The sequence below is a fragment of the Oncorhynchus mykiss genome, chromosome 16 (assembly GCF_057628025.1).
Source record: "Oncorhynchus mykiss isolate SJ-2025 chromosome 16, ASM5762802v1, whole genome shotgun sequence".
Classification (NCBI taxonomy): domain Eukaryota; kingdom Metazoa; phylum Chordata; class Actinopteri; order Salmoniformes; family Salmonidae; genus Oncorhynchus; species Oncorhynchus mykiss.
In genome coordinates this window covers 19,247,439-19,259,029 of record NC_143037.1, presented here as the reverse complement: position 1 = coordinate 19,259,029, position 11,591 = coordinate 19,247,439, and positions in this window count along the sequence as shown.

The following is an 11,591-nucleotide window of genomic DNA, read 5'->3' as shown; positions in this document are numbered from 1 at the left end:
TCACCTGGACTCTTTACCCTTGGTTGATTGCCCCGTCTATAACTGTCTGCTCCCACGTTTGTTCCCTGAGTCAGCATTAATGTCGTTATGTGTTCATGTCCAGACATTGTCCTGTCCTGTTCCATGTCCGTATTTCATGAAATATTCACTCCCTGTACTTTGTTCTGTCTCCAGCTTCGATCCTTACAATTCCTCTCAAAAAAATGAACAAGCTGTTGCCCAGCAACTCACTGCCTTCCTGAAGACAAATAATGTATACAAAATGCTTCAGTCTGGTTTTAGACCCCATCATACTACTGAGACTGCACCCGTGAAGGTGGTAAATTACTTTTTTATGGCATCAGACTCTGCATCGATCACCACATTCTTTTGGAGAGATTAGACACACTAATTGGTCTACAAGTTCTTTCCTGCTTTAGATCTTATCTGTCGGAAAGATATCAGTTCGTCTCTGTGGATGGTTTGTCCTCTGACAAATCAATTGTAAGTTTTGGCGTTCCTCAAGGTTCTGTTTTAGGACTATATATTCTATATATTCCACCTCTTGGTGATGTCATTCGGAAACACAATGTCAATGTCAACACAATGTCAACTTTCACTGATATGCCGACGACACAGCTGTACATTTCAATGAAACATGGTGAAACCCCAAAATTGCCTACCTGGAAGCCTGTGTTTCAGACATAAGGAAGTGGATGACGGAAAATGCTTAACTTTAAACTCGTTTTAAACTCGAACAAAACAGAAATGCTAGTTCTAGGTCCCAAGAAACAAAGAGATCTGCTGTTGGATCTGACAATTAATTTTGATGGTTGTGCAGTCGTCTCAAATAAAACTGTGAAGGACCTCAGTGTCACTCTGGACCCTGATCTCTCTTTTGACGAACTTATCAAGAATATTTTCAGGACAGTTTTTTTTCCATCTTCGTAACATTGCAAAAATCAGAAACATATTTTCAAAAAATAATGCAGAAAAGGTCATTTGTGCTTTTGTCATTTCTAGATTAGACTACTGCATTGCTCTACTCTACGGCTACCCGGGTAAAGCACAAAATAAACTTCAGTTAGTGCTAAACAGAGCTAGAATCCTGACTAGATCCAAAACATTTGATCATATTACTTTAGTGCTAGCTTCTCTACATTGGCTGCCTGTTAAGGCTAGGGCTGATTTCAAGGTTTTACTGCTAACCTACAAAGCATTACATGGGCTTGCTCCTACCTATCTCTCCGATTTGGTCCTGCCGTACATACCTACATGTACGCTATGGTCACAAGACGCAAGCCTCCTTGTTGTCTCGACTTTTAAGTCTTTGCTGAAGACTCATCTCTTCAGGAGGTCCTATGATTGAATGTAGTCTGGCCCAGGGGTGCGAAGGTGAATGGCAATGCAAATGGTCTGGGTGGCCATTTGATTAACTGTTCAGGAGTCTTATGACTTGGGGGTAGAAGCTGTTTAGAAGCCTCTTGGACCTAGACTTGGTGCTCCGGTACCACATGCCGTGCGGTAGCAGAGAGAACAGTCTATGACTGTGGCTGGGCCTTCCTCTGACACCGCCTGGTATAGAGGTCCTAGATGGCAGGAAGCTTGGCCCCAGTGATGTACTGTGCCGTACACACTACCCACTGTAGTGCCTTGCGGTCCGAAGGCCAAGCAGTTGCCATACCAGGCAGTGATGCAACCAGTGCTCTCGAGGGTGCAGTTGTGGAACCTTTTGAGGATCTGTGGACCCATGCCAAATCTTTTCAGTCTCCTGAGGGGGAATAGGTTTTGTCATGCCCTCTTCATGACTGTCTTGGTGTGCTTGGACCATGTTAGTTTGTTGGTGACGTGGACACCAAGGAACTTGAAGCTCTCAACCTGCTCCACTACAGCCCCGTCGATGAGAATGAAGACGTGCTCGGCTCTCTTTTTCCTGTAGTCCACAATCATCTCCTTTGTCTTGATCACGTTGAGCGAGAGGTTGTTCTCCTGGCACCACATGGCCAGGTCCCTGACCTCCTCCCTGTAGGCTGTCTCGTCGTTGTCGGTGATCAGGCACTGTTTTGTCTTCGGCAAACTTAATGATGGTGTTGGAGTCGTGCCCTGCAGTGCAGTCATGAGTGAACAGGGAGTACAGGAGGGGACTGAGCACGCACCCCTGAGGGGCCCCTGTGTTGAGGATCAGCGTGGCGGATGTGTTGTTACCTACCCTTACCACCTGGGGCCGGCCCTTCAGGAAGTCCAGGATCCAGTTGCAGAGGGAGGTGTTTAGTCCCAGGGTCCTTAGCTTGTTGATGAGCTTTGAGGGCACTATGGTGTTGAACGCTGAGCTGTAAATCAATGAATAGCATTCTCACATAGGTGTTCCTTTTGTCCAGGTGGGAAAGGACAGTGTGGAGTGCAATATAGATTGCATCATCTGTGGATCTGTTAGGGTGGTATGCAAATTGGAGTGGGTCTAGGGTTTCTGGGATAATGTTGTTGATGTGAGCCATGACCAGCCTTTCAAAGCACTTCATGGCTACAGACCTGAGTGCTACGGATTGGTAGTCATTTAGGCAGGTTACCTTAGTGTTCTTGGGCACTAAGGTAACCTGGCTTAGTGGTGCTCTTTCATGCCGTTCCTAGGAGGGTGCGTCACTTGAGTGGGGTGAGTCACAGAGGTGATCTTCATGTCTGGTTTTGCGCCTCCTCAGGCTCATGCAGTGGAGGAGATCTTCGAGTGGGTGGGGTTATATCCTGCCAGGTTGGCCCTGACTGGGGGTATTGTCGGACGGGACCACAGTGTCCCCCGACCCACCCCTGTCTCAGTCTCCAGTATCTATGCTGCAATAGTCTATGTGCCGGGGGGCAGTCTGTTATATCTGGTGTAATTATCCTGTCTTATCCTGTGTGAATTTAAGTATGCTCCCTCTAATTCTTTCTCTCCCCCTCTCTCCCTCCCCTCCCGGAGGACCTGAGACCTAGGACCATGCCTCAGGACTACCTGGCCTGATGATTCCTGGCTGTCCCCAGTACACCTGGTCATGCTGCTGCTTCAGTTTCAACTGTTCTGCCTGAGGCTAGGCAGAAAAGTTCACTGGACATGCTACCTTGTCCCGGACCTGCTGTTTTCAACTCTCTCTCTCTACCGCACCTGCTGTCTCGACCTCTGAATGCTCGGCTATGAAAAGCCAACTGACATTTACTCCTGAGGTACTAACCTGCTGCACCCTCTACAACCACTGTGATTATTCTATGAACGTTTGAAAATCTTGAAGAACAATCTGGCCTTAGATGGTTACGTACTCTTATAATCTCAGCTCAGCACAGCCAGAAGACAACTGGCCACCCCTCAGAGCCTGGTTCCTCATTAGGTTTCTTCATAGGTTCCTGCCTTTCTGGAGAGCTTTTCCTAACCACCGTGCCTCCACATCTACATTGCTTGCTGTTTGGGGTTTTAGACTGGGTTTCTGTATAGCACGTTGTGACATCTGCTGATGTAAAAAGGGCTTTATAAATACATTTGATTGATTGATTGATTAAAGACCAATGTTGGTCAAAGAAAATTGTGGTAAATAAAAAAGTGTACCAGTTTCATTTAAGGAACAGAAAATGTACAACTGTGCCATATAGATTGCAAAATAGTTGGGAAGAGATTTTGATGTACCGATTCCATGGCACATGGTTTATGAGCTGATACACAAAACAATGCCGGATTCAAAACATAGAGTTTTCCAATGCTATTATTATACAAAATGACTATAACCAAAATAAAGTTATATATATGGGGAATACAACCGTCCCAAATCATTTGTTTTGGTACTGTCCATATGTAGCTTGTTTTTGGTGACAGGTTCAGAAATGGCTGACGAATTGCAAAGATTTACCTGCAAATAGCACTGCTGGGTGATTTGAAAAGGCATAGTCAGTCGATCAATAAGACAATAATACTTTTAGAAAAATGTCTTATCTACAATCTGTAGAAACTATGAGAATTGAAAAGGTTCAAAAATATATGGCAAATAGAAACTGGATGGTGTTAAGAGATAGATGGGAGGGGTTGAGTGGAGCTGAAAGTTGGGACTAAAAACAACAAGATAACTAATGTAAAATATACTGGGTCCGTAAAATGTATAAAGGTTCAGAACTTTTGTGATACAGCCCAGTTAAAAATACATGGCAAATAGAATCAAAACTGGATGGTCTTCAGAGATAGTTGGGAGTGGTTGAGGGCAGCTGAAGGATGCAATTAATAACAAAAAAGAGAACTATATTGTAAAATACATTGTGTCCGTAAAATGTACATAAACTCAGCAAAAAAAGAAACGTCCTCTCACTGTCAACTGCGTTTATTTTCAGCAAACTTAACATGTGTAAATATTTGTATGAACATAACAAGATTCAACAACTGAGACAAACTGAACAGGTTCCACAGACATGTGACTAACAGAAATGAAATAATGTGTCCCTGAACCAAGGGGGGTCAAAATCAAAAGTAACAGTCAGTATCTGGTGTGGCCACCAGCTGCATTAAGTACTGCAGTGCATCTCCTCCTCATGGACTGCACCAGATTTGCCAGTTCTTGCTGTGAGACGTTACCCCACTCTTCCACCTAGGCACCTAGGCATCATGCACAGAACGAGCAGTATGGCTGGTGGCATTGTCATGTTGGAGGGTCATGTCAGGATGAGCCTGCAGGAAGGGTACCACATAAGGGAGAAGGATGTCTTCCCTGTAATGCACAGTGTTGAGATTGCCTGCAATGACAACAAGCTCAGTCCAATGATGCTGTGACACACCGCCCCAGAACATGACGGACCCTCCACCTCCAAATCGATCCCACTCCAGAGTACAAGCCTTGGTGTAACGCTAATTACTTCGACGATAGACGCGAATCTGACTATCACCCCTGGTGAAACAAAACCGAGACTCGTCAATGAAGAGCACTTTTTGCCAGTCCTGTCTGGTCCAGCGACGGTGGGTTTGCGCCCATAGGCGACGTTGTTGCCGATGATGTCTGGTGAGGACCTGCCTTACAACAAGCCTACAAGCCCTCAGTCCTGCCTCTCTTAGCCTATTGCGGACAGTCTGAGCACTGATGGAGGGATTGTGCGTTCCTGGTGTAACCAACACACTGACACTGACTCAACTCCAGCCACTTTAATAATGGGAATTGATGGGAAATGATGTAAATATATCACTAGCCACTTTAAACAATGCTACCTTATATAAATGTTACTTACCCTACATTATTCATCTCATATGCATACGTATATACTGTACTCTATATCATCGACGGTATCCTTATGTAATACATGTATCACTAGCCACTTTATACTATGCCACTTTGTTTACATACTCATCTCATTTGTACATACTGTACTCGATACCATCTACTGTATCTTGCCTATGCTGCTCTGTACCATCACTCATTCATATATCCTTATGTACATATTCTTTATCCCCTTACACTGTGTACAAGACAGTAGTTTTGGAATTGTTAGTTAGATTACTTGTTATTACTGCATTGTTGGAACTAGAAGCACAAGCATTTCGCTACACTCGCATTAACATCTGCTAACCATGTGTATGTGACAAATAAAATTTGATTTGATTTGATTTGATTTGAACTCGGGCAGTTGTTTTCCATCCTGTACCTGTCCCGCAGGTGTGATGTTCGGATGTACCGATCCTGTGCAGGTGTTGTTACATGTGGTCTGCCACTGCGAGGACGATCAGCTGTCCGTCCTGTCTCGTTGTAGCGCTGTCTTAGGCGTCTCACAGTACGGACGTTGCAATTTATTGCCCTGGCCACATTTGCAGTCCTCATGCCTCCTTGCAGCATGTCTAAGGCACGTTCACGCAGATGAGCAGGGACCATGGGGATCTTTCTTTTGGTGTTTTTCAGAGTCAGTAAAAATGGCTCTTTAGGGTTCTAAGTTTTCATAACTGTGACCTTAATTGCGTACCGTCTGTAAGATGTTAGTGTCTTAACGACCGTGCCACAGGTGCATGTTCATTAATTGTTTATGTTTACATACACCTTAGCCAAATACATTTAAACACAGTTTTTCACAATTCCTGACCTTTAATCCTAGTAGAAATTCCCTGTCTTAGGTCAGTTAGGATCACCACTTTATTTTAAGAAAGTGAAATGTCAGAATAATAGTAGAGAGAATGATTTATTTCACCTTTTATTTATTTCATCACATTCCCAGTGTGTCAGAAGTTGACCTGCACTCAATTAGTATTTAGTAGCATTGCCTTGAAATAGCTTAACTTTCAATCCCTCCTGCAGCAAAGCACCCCCACAACATGATGCTGCCACCCCTGTGCTTCATGGTTGGGATGGTGTTCTTCGGGCTTGCAAGCCTCCCCCTTTTTCCTCCAAACATAACAATGGTCAAACAGTTCAATTCTTGTTTCATCGATCTTTGTCCCCATGTGCAGTTGAAAACCATAGTCTGGCTTTTTTGTGGTGGTTTTGGAGCAGTGGCTTCTTCCTTGCTGAGCGGCCTTTCAGGTTATGTCAATATAGGACTCGTTTTACTGTGGATATAGATACTTTTGTACCTGTTTCCTCCAGCATCTTCACAAGGACCTTCACTGTTGTTCTGGGATTGATTTGCACTTTTCACACCAAAGTACGTTCATCTCTAGGAGACAGAATGCGTCTCCTTCCTGAGCGGTATGATAGCTGCGTGGTCCCATAGTGATTAGGCTGTACTACTGCTTGTACAGATGAACGTGGTACCTTCAGGCATTTGGAAATTGCTCCCAAGGATGAACCAGACTTGTGAAGGTTTACACATTTTTTTCTGAGGTCTTGGCTGTTTTCTTTAGATTTTCCCATGATGTCAAGAAAAGAGGCACTGAGTTTGAAGGTCGGCCTTGAAAGACATCCACAGGTATACCTCCAATTGACTCAAATGATGTCAATTAGCCTATCAGAAGCTTCTAAAGCCATGACAGAATTTTCTGGAATTTTCCAAGCTGTTTAAAGGCACAGTCAATTTAGTGTATGTAAACTTCTGACCCATTGGAATTGTGATACAGTGAATTATAAGTGAAATAATGTGTCTGTAAACAATTGTTGGAAAAATGACTTGTGTCATGCACAAAGTAGATGTCCTCACCGACTTGCCAAAACTATAGTTTGTTAACCAGAAATTTGTGGAGTGGTTGAAAAATTAGTTTTAATGACTCCAACCTAAATGTACGTAACTTACAACTTCAACTGTATATACATTACCAGTCTGGACACACCTACTCATTCAAGGGTTTTTCTTTATTTTTACATTGTAGAAGAACAGTGAAGACATCAAAACTTTGAAATAACATATATGAAATCATGTATTAACTATAAAAGTGATTCTTCAAAGTAGCCACCATTTGCCTTGATGACAGCTTTGCACCTGCTTTAAAAAAAAAATGTAGCCCTTTTTTCTCCCCAATTTCGTGGTATCCAATTATCTTGTCTCATCGCTACAACTCCCTTACGGGCTCGGGAGAGACGAAGGTTGAAAGTCATGCGTCCTCCGATACACAACCCAACCAAGCCGCACTGCTTCTTAACACAGCGCGCTTCCAACCCGGAAGCCAGCCAGCAATGTGTCGGAGGAAACACTGTGCACCTGGCAACCTTGGCTAGCACGCACTGCGCCCGGCCCGCCACAGGAGTCGCTGGTGCACGATGAGACAAGGACATCCCTACCAACCAATCTCTACCTAACCCGGACAACGCTAGGCCAATTGTGCGTCGCCCCACGGACCTCCTGGTTGCAGCCGGTTACGACAGAGCCTGGGCGCGAACCCAGGGACTCTGATGGCACAGCTGGCGCTGCAGTACAGCGCCCTTAACCACTGCACCACAGTGGAGGAGGCCTGCTTTGCACATGCTTGACATTCTCTCAACCAGCATCACCTGGAATGCTTTTCCAAAAGTCTTGAAGGAGTTTCATCATATGCTGAGCACTTGTTGGCTGCTTTTCCTTAACTCTGCGGTTCAACTCATCCTAAACCATCTCAATTGGGTTTAAGTCGGGTGATTGTGGAGGCCAGGTCATCTGATGCAGCACTCGATCTGTCACATCCTGATCTGTTTCACCTGTCCTTGTTATTGTCTCCACCCCCTCCAGGTGTCGCTTGTTTTCCCCAGTGTATTTATCCCTGTGTTTCCTGTCTCTCTGTGCCAGTTCGTCTTGTATGTTTCCATTTTTTCCCGTTCTCCTGCTTTTACTATTCTCCTTTTTCTAGTCCTCCTGGTTTTGACCCTTTCCTGTTTCTGGACTCTGTACCCACCTGCCTGTGTATTCTGCCTGCCTTGACCTTGAGCTTGCCTACCACTCTGTACCTTCTGGACTCTGAACTGGTTTTGACCTTTTGCCTGTCCACGACCATTCTATTGCCTACTCCTTTTGGATTATTAAATATCTTAAACTCCAACCATCTGCCTCCTGTGTCTGCATCTGGGTCTCGCCTTGTGTCATGATACGATCACTCTCCTTGGTCAAATAGCCTTTACACAGTCTGGAGGTATGTTAGGATGTTCTGTTGAAAAACAAATTAATGCTGTGGTAACCATGCTGGTTAAGTGTGCCTTGACTTCTCAATAAATCACTGCCAGTGTCACCAGAAAAGCACCCCTACACCATCACACCTCCTCTTCCATGTGTCACGATGGGAACCACACATGCAGTGATCATCCTGCTCTGCGTCTCACAAAGACACGGCGGTTGGAACCAAAAATCTCAAATTTGGACTCATCAGACTAAATGACAGATTTTCTCAGGTCTAATGTACATTGTTAGTGTTTCTTGGCCCAGTCGAGTCTCTTCTTATTGTTGGTGTCCTTTAGTTGTGGTTTCTTTGCAGCAATTCGACCATGAAGGGCGGATTCATGCAGTCTCCTCTGAACAGTTGAGGTTGAGATGTGTCTGTTACTTGAACTCTGAAATATTTATTTGGTCTGCAATTTCTGAGGCTGGTTACTCTAATGAACTTATCCTCTGCAGCAGAGGTAACTCTGGGTCTTCCTTTCCTGTGGCGGTCCTCATGACAGGCAAAGGGTGACTACTTTGATTTGTTTAATACTTTTTTGGTTACTGCATGATTCCATATGTGTTATTTCATAGTTTTGATGTCTTCACTATTCTACAATGTAGAAAATAGTCCAAATAAAGAAAAACCCTGTCCAAACATTTGACTGGTACTGTATCTATTTACAAAAATATATATATGTGGATTGGAAATGATGCAGACAATTACGTTGATGGAAGCTACAATCTTTCTGCAATATTAAAGCTGATCTGCCCCATAAAAAAAGTGTATCTGGTAGTGGTTGGGCTGCGTCTAATGCAGAGAAGTGCACTTAGGATAGAGGGAAGGCCTGTTCCATATATACTCCTCCTCACTTCCTTGGCTCCTGCCCTTCCCTTCAGTTACGTCATGCCTGGGTCAATTGTAAATAGATTGGAGACCATGTAAATGGAAGCAAACAGATCAACCAAATGGCCTCGGAAATGAGAGGAAACCTCATAAAGAGAAAAACAAACAAAACAACCTCGTGAAAAAAAACACAGTTATGATAGACTTTAGCTTACTTTATTGCAGTAAATGGCTACCTCAGACAATAACAGTAATGAGCTTGAGAAAAATAATAAAGCCTTTGGCTACATTGTACGTTATACTGTAAGTATGAACACAGTGGTTGATGGTCATTAGTGGAATAGGAAACACAGCATGCTCTCTCAGCACTTCTGCTGAGAGAGTAGCCGTTGCCATGGAGCTCTCAGTTGCTATGTGGCCAGTATGTTGTGTGCAGCAGCTGCATGGGGAGGAAGACACTGCCGTCTATTTAAACTCCATGAAAACTCCATGAAATACAGTATCTCATATTCTGAGATATGTCCAGACACCACCCCTGCACCAGGCCTCAATATGCACACAAACATGTGTGAATCGCCATAGGAATCCATATCATGTAACAAAAATCATTGATTACTTGCATTATAGGCCTAGATGTGTTTGCATGCTATTCAGTCTGTGCAATTAGTTCATGAGATTTGGCATCAGGCACTTAAGCACTTGGCTAGAGTTCGTAATATTAAGTATTAAATAACAACTATTTCTATACTGAGGAGACCCTTTTTTCGGGTACATTTTCTTCAGCAGAAATTTGACAAGAATGGCCCAAACAAAATCTATTTTTAGAAGAGCCAAACAATTACTTGAGAAAAAACATAGTGAAGGGAAAGGTGGTAATGTACAGTTCAATGCATCTGGAGAGCCAGTGGCCGAAAACGAGTCATTGATCAAAGAGAACAAAAGAGGCTGACACGAATTGTGCAGAGCAACTTACGGGCTACAGTTAGTCAACTGACAGTCCAGTTCAGCATTGGTGCCCAAAGTCCCATAATAGAATGCACAACTTTGAATGCACAACAATTGTGTCAAGTCATACCTTGACACAAATGGGGTATGGCAGTCGACAACCTTACGGAGTTCCACTTCTTTCAGCAAAAAGCAAGAAACTGTCGTTGTCCTGGGCTAAGGATCAACAACACTGGACACCAGAGAATTGGAAAAGCATTGCCTGGTGTGATGAATCCCGGTTCCTTCTGTGTCACGCTGAGGGAGGACTAGGATATGGAGAAAACCACATGAGTACATGCATCCATCATGCCGTAAACTTTGAATATCCCACGGAGCACCATTAAATCCATTATAAAAAAAATGGAAAGAATATGGCACCACAACAAACCTGCCAAGAGAGGATCGCCCACTAAAACTCACAGACCAGGCAAGGAGGGCATTAATCAGAGAGGCAACAAAGAGACCAAAGATAACCCTGAAGGAGTATCTGTCCATAGGACCACTTTAAGCTGTACACTCCACAGACCTGGGCTTCACGGAAGTTTGGCCAGAAAAAAAGCCATTGCTTAAAGAAAAAAATAAGCAAACACGTTTGGTGTTTGCCAAAAGCCATGTGGGAGACCCCAAGCATATGGAAGAAGGTATTCTGGTCAGATGAGACTAAAATTGAGCTTTTTAGCCATCAAGGAAAATGCTATGTCTGGCGCAAAACCAACACCTCTCATCACCCCGAGAACACCATCCCCACAGTGAAGCATGGTGGTGGCAGCATCATGCTGTGGGGATGTTTTTCATCGGCAGGGACTGGGATACTGGTCAGAATTGAAGGAATGATGGATGGCGCTAAATACAGGGACATTCTTGAGGGAAACCTGTTTCACTCTTCCAGAGAATTGAGACTGAGACAGAGGTTCACCTCCCAGCAGGACAATGACCCTAAGCATACTGCTAAAGAAACACTCAAGTGGTTTAAGGTGAAACATTTAAATGTCTTCGAATGGGCTAGTCAAAGCCCAGACCTCAATCCAATTTAGAATCTGTGGTATGACTTAAAGATTGCTGTACACCAGCGAAACCCATCCAACTTGATGGAGCTGGAGCAGTTTTGCCTTGAAGAATGGGCAAAAATCCCAGTGGCTAGACGTGACAAGTTTTAAGAGACATACCCCAAGGGACTTGCAGCTGTAATTGCTGCAAAAGGTGGTTTTACAAAGTATTGACTTTGGGGGGGTGAATAGTTATGCAAGCTCAAGTA